We start from the raw sequence: 11,992 nt of genomic DNA, 5'->3' as shown, positions 1-11,992 counted from the left end.
GTAACTGGGCCTTAAAATACATTTTTTTAATGGTAACTTTGGTTACTACTAAAGGAACAGACAGGATAATTAACCACTGGCACTAACATTTTTGTGATTTTTCCTCATGACAAAATTTACAGGTTATAGCAAAGGAAATAGAGAAACTTAGGGGAAATCTACTAGAAATAAAATAAGTAATTATACTAAATGCTATAAAAGTACTGACAAAGTTAGGCTCATTAAAGATGCTGTTGTCAGCTACCAACTAGTTCCACACGTTTCAATAGGTTTTGCACCACAAATTTCTTTAATAGCTAGAAAAATTCATATGAAGACATTCTCTTCAAATTTCTCATGTTAAAAGCTTTTTATCTACTGTTTTCTATAATTAAACTTAATGATAATAATTAATATTGATGGAGTGCTTATTGTACACCAGGAATTATGTGAACCCTTTTGCATGTAGCATCTCATTAAATCCTTATAACCACTCTATGATATGAGTACAGTGAATGACGCACATTTCACAGATATAAAAACAGAGGCTCAGAAAGGGTACATAATCTGCCTGAGGTTAAAAGTTTAGTAAGTGGCACAGCCTGAATTTGAATCTATATATTTGTGTGACTCCAAAGACTGCACTAACCACTAACCAATTTCATCAGTTTGGGACCAGTACACTGAATGCTGTATCTTCATGCATATACTATTGGGTTAGGCAGGACCAGAAATGAATGTTGTTTTCTTTACAGCAAAACTGATTTATCCCACATTTATTGAGCTTCTATTAATCACAATCAAGCATTAGGCATTATATGCCAAAGCATGAGACATAGAAAGATATCTATGATATGGTGTGAGTCTCAGTTCTTTTCAGTTTAGCTGGGGAAAGCAGATAAAGAGGGGATGAGCTATGAAGTATAAGCACAGGGTGCTATGGGGCAGAGAGGAGGAGCATTGAACTGAGTTTGGTGGGTTCAGAGAAGGTATCTCTAAAGTCGAAGTGAGACTTTAGATGGAAAGAGTTAGATTTAAAAAAGGAGGTGGGTATAGTAGAAAAACTGCCCGTATAGGCAGAGGGAGCATGATACATAGCAACCTGGAGAGTGGAGAGAGTACAGAACATTTGTAGAATTACAAGTAGTTCTGTAAAAGTACTATGAAAAAACTCTTTAGCTGAGCGCATTGTTTAAACTTACCTGTTTCATGCCAATGAGTGGGTCTCTAGCCTCAGTGATCCACTGAAGAGTGTCCTAAAGATAACTGAATTATGCTTTGGGAGTACATTTCATTCCCACATTTCTTCAGTGGTGAGGAAAATATTTAACATCTAAAGCCTGTCTACTTTCAACTGTCCCTTGGATTCAAGGAAAGTAGAGACTGAGGATTATTTAGTATCTTGAATAAAATGTTGGTACCTTAGCTGTTTGGTAGGATATGTAGAAGCAGTTTGAAACCCTATACCCAAAGTATTTCAAAGAACCCAGCCATAACCATCTCTGAGTCAGTACACAACAAACAAAATTCATTAAGGTTGTATAGGCACTACTATTAGAAAGCCAGACTCAGAAAGAATTGTCATACTATATATGTGAATATCTGATCCAATTTGGATAATGAGAAAAGTATGCCCACATGGCATATGTTTGAATTGGCAGCCAGTTTGTAGCATGCTAGGCAGATGATTGAAAAAAATGTGGACAAAGCATCTATGTTAAATGACATGATATCCCTTCCACTGTGCTTTTCTACAATAGTGTAGGCGAACTCTAGGCAAAAATTACTTTCAGTATTATGACTCTCTACTACATAACCATGAAAAACAATTCTTGAGCATGAAATCTTGCAAGATTTTCCTGTCCAATTTAACATATACTTATTGATCAACTACTACATGCTAGACACTGTGTTCTTTCTAGTAAAAGACCTAAAACTAGATTGCAATATAGTAAATGGGAAGAAACCAGCACATAATTAAAATACTGAGGCAGCCAGACATGGTGGCTCATGACTGTAAACCCAGCATTTGGGGTGGCCCAGGTGAGGCCAGTGTTCCAGGCCGAAAGAGTGAGGGTCGTGATCAACTCAGTATACCACTGGAGGCTATATGAGTAAACAGTAAACTGTTCTCATGAAAGCCGGATATTGGCAAACTGACAAACTGCGTCTGCTGCCCAGAAGGAATGCTGAGGGCAGTCACGACCCAAGCACAAGTGTTTCTTGTGATTAAGCAAATCTGAAGCCTGTCAGTAATAATGTGAACCTGTGATCTATCAAGCAACTGACCAATCATTACCTCCTCCTCCCTGCTCTTTCTACCCAATAACTATGAAGGGCTGTGGAAGCTCAGGGCAGCTGCTGCCTTTGCTCACTAGAAGCAGGGAGCCCTCTTCTTCTTCCCCTGGCCCCTTCTTTAAAACAGTTTCTTTTAAGTTTTCATTTCTACTTTCATCCTCCTTTGTTCAGTCTCGTAATGACGGTCTCAAGTAGTAACAGTAGTAACTGTCATAATGACGGTCTCAAGTAACAGTAGTAACTGTCGTAGTGACAGTCTCAAGTAGTAATTGTGGCAGTCTGCCACAGGCCAGGAGTTCAAGACCAGCCTGAGCAACATAGCAAGATACCATCTCTAAAAAAAATAAATACAAAAATTAGCTGAGTATGCTGGCGCATGCCTGAAATCCAAGCTATTTGGGAGGCTCAGGCAGGAGGAATGCTTGGACTCAGGAGTCTGAGGATTCAGTGAGCCATGAACATACCACTGCACTCCAGCATGGGCAACAGAGCAAGACCCTGTTTCAAAAAAAAAAAAAAAAAAAATCCTGAGGCAGTGTTTAATAATATATGGAGAAATTTCCAAAGGCTTAATGAAGGAGGTGGTATTTTAGCTGTTCTTTAAAAGGAACATGAACTATCAATAATTGAAATTAGCAAGAAAAATATTCTGAGCTGTGAAAAGAAGAATAAAATGTGTTGCTTCTTGAGAGCTCATTATTTGTCAGGAACTTTTAAAACATTTCATATGTTTAGCTCATTTAATTTTATAGCAACCTGTGTAACAGGTATTACCATTAGCTACCTTATATTTGTGGAAAATGATTTACGGAAAAATCGGAAAGATGAAATAACCTGCCCGAGGCCACACACCTCGCAAGTATTAGAGTTAAGATTCAAACTAAAACAATCTAACCACGAAGCCCATAACCTTAACTGTTCTCTCTTATTATACAAGTAAAGTATATTTTTCAGCAGAAACAGAAAAATATAACAATGTGTTTGGAGCATGTTAAGTATTCTAGAGCTGATGGGGCCCAGTATGTGATACAATTAACTGTAAATAATGGAAAAGCAACTAAGATAATAGTCAATAATCAAAACTCTAAAACTCATTCTAAGAAATTTTAGTTCATTAAAAATTAATGACTGGAATCAGATTAAGGAGAAATAATGGCTTTTGTGGAGGCGAGTGACATAATGCAACCCACTTTGGGAATAAAAGGGTAACAACACTGTGAAGAATATATTTGGAGATAAAGGCCTCCAGGCAAGAGAGACAAGAAGGGAAGGCAATGAAAATACTTGATGTCTCTTCTATTAGAGGTGCTGCCTTAGATAAGTGGAGACATAGACAATGAATGATACACTCGAATTTTGGTGTTAGAATGGACTGTACTAATAAGAATGAGACACTTCAAAGCCCACAGCCCAATTAAACTCCCTAACAATAATATCATTTATAGTGTAACTATTTCTAAATTTTCCCAACAAAAAGATACCAGAAAGGTTTTCTCATGTCATGACCAAAATGACTAATCGTAATTAAAATAATGCTTAGGAAAGTGTCTTGTGCACGTCAAAATTTAACACTATGAGGATTTGAGAAAGCAGCCCATATCATGATGACTTTTGCTTGAGGACTAGATGCATTATTTTATAGGTTTATATTTCCCACACTGTCTTCAAGGACACTTTTTAATACATTACCACATCCCTTTAGCATAAATCAAATATATCTGAATGGTCAAAGCTATTTATTTATCTCCAAAAGTCTAACTTCCTATAAGAAAATGACTTAAATATGGAAAATATCTGGCTCATTTAGTTGCTAATTTCTTAAGAGGACTGAATGTCAAACGTGAAGTGCAAGTTACTGCCATGGAAAATACTGTGTAGTTGAAAGAAGGAATTCATTGTGTTCTTAGATTCCAAGAGGGAGTATAATGTAGTGGTTAAATGTGCAGTTTTTGGACAACACTACTTGGATTCAAATTTCACTTCCATCACTAATTGGGTTGACTTTGATCAAGTTACTTAACAACCCTGTGCCTCAGTGTTACCATTTGTAAAATAAAAGCGATAATATCACCTATTTCAGTTAGTGAAAACTAGGCGTATGAGTTTATTTTCCCATTGCTATAAAGAACTACCTGAGACTCAGCAATTTATGAAGAAAGGACGTTTAATTGACTCAAAGTGTTGCAGGACTTTTTCTCAGCTCAGCTAAAGGCAAGGTCCTTGTTACACAACCACAAACATTTAGGTTCGCAAACAATTTGAATGGTGTGTAAAGCAGGGTTTTATTGTATGAAAAGGAACAAAAGGTGGAAATAAAGACTCGGAAAGGCCAGGGTTCATGCTAGAGTGCTTCCTGCACACAGCTTGAATCCCAGGTTCCACACAGGAGGAGCAGAGGCCAGGCTCCTCCCTGCTGCAAATGGCATGAACTTCCCTAGGTTCCACCCCAGTGCGCAGGCTGCTTGTAGTTTCTCCAGGGACCCCCTTCTACCTGGCTGTGTCATTCCTCCCTCTAAAGAAGTACATCTAACTGTCCTAAGAATAAGGATAAGGACGAAGACCAATCTTAACTGCTTTCTGCTGACAGAGAGGGCTGTTTTGGAGAAATGGCAGTCAGAACTCCCTCAGAGGCCTATCTAAAGGTTCCCAGCAGAAGAAGCCATGGTCCAAAGCTCTGGTTGCATGACTGTTTGGAGTTTGATGGCCTGAAGGCCAGAACAGATAAACCGGGCTATTAGAAAACGTATCAAAATGCAACAAGGGAAGAGATAAGGACTGCTAAAAAATTCTGAGTCCTTTTACTAGTTTGCACAGGGAGAGGGAGTCTAGAAGGCCAACTGGTAAAACTTAACCCTTTTGCTGGCATATTAGGATTCTTGGTTTCCTTCCCCTGAGTCCAATCCTAAGCCAACCAGTTTAAGGTTTGGGAAATTAACCTTTCCCAGTTTGGATGATGCATCTGAGGGGAGTGTCCCATAGTACAGAGACACAATTACCTAACTGTGAAGAGAGGACTGAGGAGGAGAAAGGAAAAAAGAAGATACCTTTTAAAGCAGTCCCAGGAGGGCCAGGCGGAGTGGCTCATGCTTGTAATTCCAGCACTTTGGGAGGCCGAGGCGGGCAGATCACGAGGTCAGGAGATCAAGACCATCCTGGCTAACACGGTGAAATCGTGTTTCTACTAAAAATACAAAAAATTAGCCGGGCATGGTGGTAAGCACCTGTAGTCCCAGCTACTCGGGAGGCTGAGGCAGGAGAATGGCATGAACCCAGGAGGTGGAGCTTGCAGTGAGCCAAGATGGTGCCACTGCACTCCAGCCTGGACAACAGAGCGAGACTCCGTCTGAAAAAAAAAAAAATAGTCCCACGATTCAGGACGTCTTCAAAAGGGGTACAGACTGAAGATGAATGGCTACCCATCTAGAAAGAGGGGAGCAGACATCCCTGGTTCCCTTTGCTTCCTACCAGACACCCGGGGTACATGAAGGAGAGAATGAATAGTATCCTTTTTCCCTCTTCTGTCTTGCATCCCCGAGTCCCAGCGACTTTGGCAGATGCAGCCATGAGTCCAAAAGCAGCTTGCACCCATGAGGCAGGGAGGTCTAGGGAGTGGGACTCATGTGCTCTTATCCACGTATGTCCCCTCTCCCCTCTGTCAGTAGCCTTGAATTCCCTAGACTTCATTTATGCCATGGATACTAATGCAGCCTTTATCCATGAAACGGGAAGCTTGGGGCTGCCTAATCAGCAGGAATCAGCCAGGCTCACCTGCACTGTGCCTTTTAATTTTCATTATCAGTTGCCTTTGCATCCCCCAGATCCAGTTATTCTTCTTAGGGCTTTGACCCAAAGCTTGGAATTGAGTTTGAGACAAAAATATGTCTTGAGGTAGAGCGGGTTGCATGGACTCCTTATAATAAGCCCAATGCTAAAGTGAAGCTGTGGAATTGAAGCCTCCTCCAACAAGGGAGAGAAAAGGATGTATTGTGACACAGCCAGATAACTGGCAGCTATAATTATGCTTGCTAGAATTTGGGTGCATCGTGCCTGGCTTTGCTTATCTCCCTTGGTCTTACTTTCTCAAAATGAAACCTTCGAGTGATGGGCATCCTATTTATGCTCATCACCTGGCAGGATTTGCAGGATAATTTCTCAGAACTAGAATACTGATCCAGATTTTTACATTACCCATCCCTCTTATTCTTTCTGAGCTGCAGCTGGAGATTGCTGGTTGGTTCACAGGAACGAGAAGAATTACTCCAAAAATATAGTTGAAAACTTAAAAACAACTAGTGAGTTTTAGAATTTAATTACAAATACATGATAAGTTTTGAAACATGATTTCTCTCTCTCCAGTCCTCATGTTTGTTAAGAAACAAATCATCATAAGACTGAGTGGTTTGCAAAGTACACTTTAGTCTTATACTTGGCCTGATTATTTGCATAAAGTGCAGCAAGAATAATTATTTCTACATAGACCTTTTGGATTGGCTTTGGTGGAACTCTGTTCTCCAAGGAATTTCAGAAAACATCTTTTAAAGCAGAGTCCAACCATGAGTTTATCCTCAAATAGTTGTGAGTTGGGTGATTCTCTCCTCTTAAGTTTCCAAGATAAACTTGGAGCTCCTGGACTTACTAAAAAGTGACATTCTTTACTGACGATAGGACAGAAACCCTGTACAGAGACTGCAAAGATGAGAGTATGAGGCCAGTCTCCCCACTGAGATTTTATCAGCTCTGCAAGTTGAGATTGATTCTTTATAATGAAGCATAATTTTCCAGTCAAAGCCTTGGTAGAATGACCAGTTTTCCAATTGCATTCTGTTGCCAAAACAAATAAAAAATTGGATTCTTACTGTACTGATGCAAACAACTATATTGCCATAACTTAAGAATACTCACGGATAGGTTCTAAATTCTAGAGGAAACAGGCAGAGAGAAACAAACATGCTCCAAATTTTGTTCCCAGGAGTATACCTTACTCAATTATTAAAGACTATAAATAGCTCAAAATAAATTTCTTTGACTCTGAAAAACAAAACATGGATCAGCAGTATTCCAAGCAAAAGTCAAGAAGATTGCTGCAGTTTTCTGAGTTCAGTCCATTTAGTTAACTCTGGTTTTTCTTGATATTTGTGAACATTATAGCTCTTCATGAGTTCTGAACATTTTGCTTTATTCCAATGGTACAATCTCTAAAGTTATCAGAATCCTGTATTTGGGAGCACCTGTTACAGTTCTATAGCTTATTGTAAACCATCTTTTGAAAGGGATTAAAACAAGACAGCAATTGTCTATGAATAACAAAATGTCCAGAGTAGTTATAATTAGAAACACAATTGACAAAGAAGTTTGGTTATCTCCATGGTTTAGAATAACTTAACAACCTTAATTATGATTGATAGCATATACTTAGACATTTTAGAAATCCCATACAATTTTGGACTTATATATTAGTATTATTTACTAAGATGTAACATAAAGAAGATTGAATGTCATTTTGGCAATCCCATGTACCTAAACATGTCAAATAATCCTGTTTATCTGTCTTTTCTGGATATTCCAGGGCCCCTCTGGAATCTCAGAAAAGCCAGGTGTTGGGAAAGACAACTTTGAAACTGAAGTTTGCTTTTGGGAAGGCTTTTTTAATATGTTTAAAGCATTTGTTTGAACCTTCAGCTTTTCCTCCTAATTTAAAACAATCCTTTAGCCCTAGGCAAAATTTACATTCCCAGGCCTTCTTATAAACTTTTACAAAGCAAACAGACAAACAAAAAACACACATTTTACTATTCTTACACACCTTGTATGTAAATCTATTTCCAGTAATTTCAATTACATGTTATAATGGCAACTCGTAGTAATTTTTAACTTTAATGTAAAACCTGGTAAGTCATTTTTTGTGTGCTAGGTACAGCCAATGTTTGATTCCCAGCATAATTAAGGGTGTGGTTAGTTCCATATGTCCCAAGACCTTACCAATTGCAAAGCTGGCAAATTAATTAGGACAAATTAATTAGAGCTGTTTTTACAGACATCATGCACAGTACACACACAGACAGGCAGAAGAAAACCCAGTCGCTGGGTGGGCCATTTAACAGACAGGGCTAGGAAAACACACAGATATCAAACCAGAAAGAAACTCCCTAAGGCAGGATTGCTAAACAAAGCCTTGCCACCAGAGTTACAAGCCATTCCTGCAGAATGTAAAACGAGATGGAGGCTTGCTATCACAACCAAAAGTTTGCAGAGAATATAAATAAATAGTGATAGTTGTTGGGCCTGGCCTACTAAAACATCTTCAAAAGGGGAAAGAAGATTAAAGGTTAATTGCTGATGGGGTAGAGAAGGGGAAGAAAAGAAACAGTTTTAAAATGCCTAGGGAAGAACCTCTTATTCTTATGCAAGTGTTTCCTCCACCACGGAGACAAGTTTAATTGCTGTGAGTAAAAGCTGGCCTCCCTGGCCTGGGGAGAAGGAGACTCTGGGTGCCTAGCAGAAAATGCCAGCCAGCCACCTATGGCTCTTTGGGCCACGTATCCCAGTTCCAGCCCTGGCAAACAGGGCAGGGTGAAGCGGATCCCATGCTCATCAGTACCTCCGAAAAAGGAAAGGAAAGGCCATTGAAAGGCTGGGTTGGTTCGCGACCCCGGGGAGCAACAGGGGGTGAGGGTGTGGTTTCACATAAGCTCAGAAGTCTGAGGATGAAAACGACAGTGAGAGGTTTTGAGTCCCCACTTCACTCATCACTTCTGGAGACCACCACTTTGCACGCCAAAATGTTGCAGGACTTTTCCTTAGTTTAGATAAGGCAGGGTCCTTGTTTACAGCCATGAAAATTTAAGCTCACAAACAATTTGAATGGTGGAGTGAAGCAGGGTTTCATATGGATGAAAAGGAAAAAAAAAAAAAAAAAAAAAAAGGGTGGGGGAACAGGACTCTGCAAGGCCAGAGGTTTGATGGTAGAGCACTTCCTGCCGGCAGCTTGAATCCCTCGTTTCCACACAAGAAGAGGAGGGGCCAGACTCCTCCACTGCTGCAAATGGCCCAATTTTCCAAGGTTCAACCCCAGAGTCCAGGCCGCTTGAGTAAGTTTCTCCAGGGACCCCCTCCTAACTGGCTGTCTCAAAATTTCACAGGCTGTACAGGAAACATGACTGAGAGGTCCTCAGGAAACTTTACAAGCATGGGGAAAGTACACTTTTAGTCTTATATTGGCCTGTATAAGGGAAAGGCGGAAGAGAAGCAGGCATGGCTTACGGTGACCAGAGATGGAGAAACAAGGTGAGAGAGAGGTGCACACACTTTTAAACAACCAGATCTCATGAGAACTCATTATCACGAGGACAGCAAGGGAAAAATCCTCCCCCCCAATGATCCAATTACCTCCCCCCCGCCTCCTCAAATTTGGGAATACAATTAAGACATAAGATTTGGGCAGGGAATGCCAAATCCAGAACCATATCACTAGGTGAGGAGTTAATATATGCAAATGTAAGAGCCTCTTAGAATATTGCCTGGAGCACTGCAGAAGTCAATAAATGGCAGCTTTTAAGATTGTATAGAAGATTTTACATCAAAGACTATGATTATCTATTATTTTCCTATTAAAGTGAGTGGTTGTCCTTTGTGTAATAAGAAGAGTGACATAAATCTTTCCATAATGGCTGCTTACCTTTAAAAAATATCCAATTCGCTTTGTGGTCAGGAACTAGGAAACAGTGTTAAATACCTCTGTGTTGTCAGAGTAAATAAAACTTGGCTTCATCATTAGTGATCGGAAATGGCTGATTAGATATCCATGGCGATGTTACTGACATTTCCTTAATTCCTGAACTTTCCATTGTATATGTCTGTTATAATATGCTGTTTGCTGATTAGCTTGTATATAGGAAATGAGTTTAAGACTGCATTTAAAGCATCCAGGAAAAAAATATAATACAAGAGGAAAACTAAAAGGCTTGATTTCTTTCTTTCTTGAAGCTGATCAGGATTTCATAATAATAAGTATTTCTGGTCATACAGATAGATTTCAATAAGCTTCTCCTTGGATATTTTTGATAGGGGATCAAAATTTTTTCCTTCCTCTGTGAAAAGCATATGTGTATGTTTGGACACCTTCAAAAAGTGATGAAATTGAACAACATACTTCAATGTCATAGGTTTATTTCCCTATGATCAAAGTTCCAATTACCTAACACCTTCCTTGGAATGCTTAAAGAGTGTAGGAATGAAAGGTGGAGAATGTGACAAGATATGCAATGGGAAATGATCTTTGATCCCAACAAGGGAGTAGACATTGCTGTACAGAGTAAAATAGAAATATATTGACAGATCTGGTTTGGTAGATTTACAGTGATTAAGCCAAAACATGACCCCTTAAGCTCATGATAACCTAATTGGATATTCAGTGGAAATGTGTGCCTTTAGTGTTGTCTCTTTATTTCAGCAAACACCAAAATGTGAGTCAAAAATGAGAAAGAGGGAGGAAAAATGAGTTATTGATTTTCTCATGTTGTCTTAACCTGGAGCCTAACTGAAGGTCAGTATATGTATCCATCTCAAACACTGACTTTTGGATAAGCTCATGGGTTCCTGAAACCACGTCAAAAAAGGCTAATTAATATTCTACAGATGCTATAGAAAAGAAAAAGAAAATATTTCAGCTGACGCAAACATTCTCTGAGGAAAATCAGACCCAGAAAACTAAACTGCAAAATAATTTGACTGCTTATCAATAGCCCAGATAAAAGAGGGAATATCTCGATTGGGTCAGTGGGTTGGATACAGGGCAGAGACGGAGACTTTGAGCATTTTGTTAATCATGAATCTACAGAAGAATCTAAAAAACTTGTATTTATATGTCAGGGGACTAACATACATCTGTCTTCAGTTCTTCCTGTCTGTATCAATAAATGTGTATGTTATCTTTGTCTTTTCTATACTGTATCGTGCTAAAACTCATAAGAAAAGCCTGACTTATTATGGGATACACAGAATAACTAGATGGAAAATAAAACAATACAATTCCCTGATTCACTGCAATGGTACTGTCTCTCTAATTCTTTCCTGCCTCTCATCCACAGCTTCCTCTGCTTTTATGTTGTGTATTCAGGTACGTAATTACTGTCCATGCAGCTTCTGCCTTCCCATATCTCAAGAAAGAGACTTGGAGAACTGATTTATAATAAAAAGGAATGAGAAAAACCTGGTTCATGCCTGGCTTGTGTGCCTAATATATAATCCAAGTTACTGATAGAGCATTAAGAAGCATTCACGGGGGGCGGAGCAAGATGGCCGAATAGGAACAGCTCCAGTCTCCAACTCCCAGCGCCAGCGACACAGAAGACCGGTGATTTCTGCATTTTCAACTGAGGTACTGGGGTCATCTCACTGGGGAGTGCCGGACAATTGGTGCTGGTCAGCTGCTGAAGCCCGACCAGCGAGAGCTGAAGCAGGGCGAGGCATTGTCTCACCTGGGAAGCGCAAGGGGGAAGGGAATCCCTTTTCCTAGCCAGGGGAACTGAGACATACAACACCTGGAAAATTGGGTAATTCCCACCCCAATACTGCGCTTTAAGCAAACGGGCACACCAGGAGATTATACTCACACCTGGCCGGGAGGGTCACACGCCCACGGAGCCTCCCTCATTGCTAGCACAGCAGTCTGCGATCTAACCGCAAGGCAGCAGCGAGGCTGGGGGAGGGGTGCCCG

This window comes from Rhinopithecus bieti, unplaced genomic scaffold (assembly GCF_001698545.2).
Source record: "Rhinopithecus bieti isolate Rb0 unplaced genomic scaffold, ASM169854v2 scaffold_19122, whole genome shotgun sequence".
NCBI lineage: Eukaryota > Metazoa > Chordata > Mammalia > Primates > Cercopithecidae > Rhinopithecus > Rhinopithecus bieti.
Note: the sequence above shows the minus strand (reverse complement) of the source record.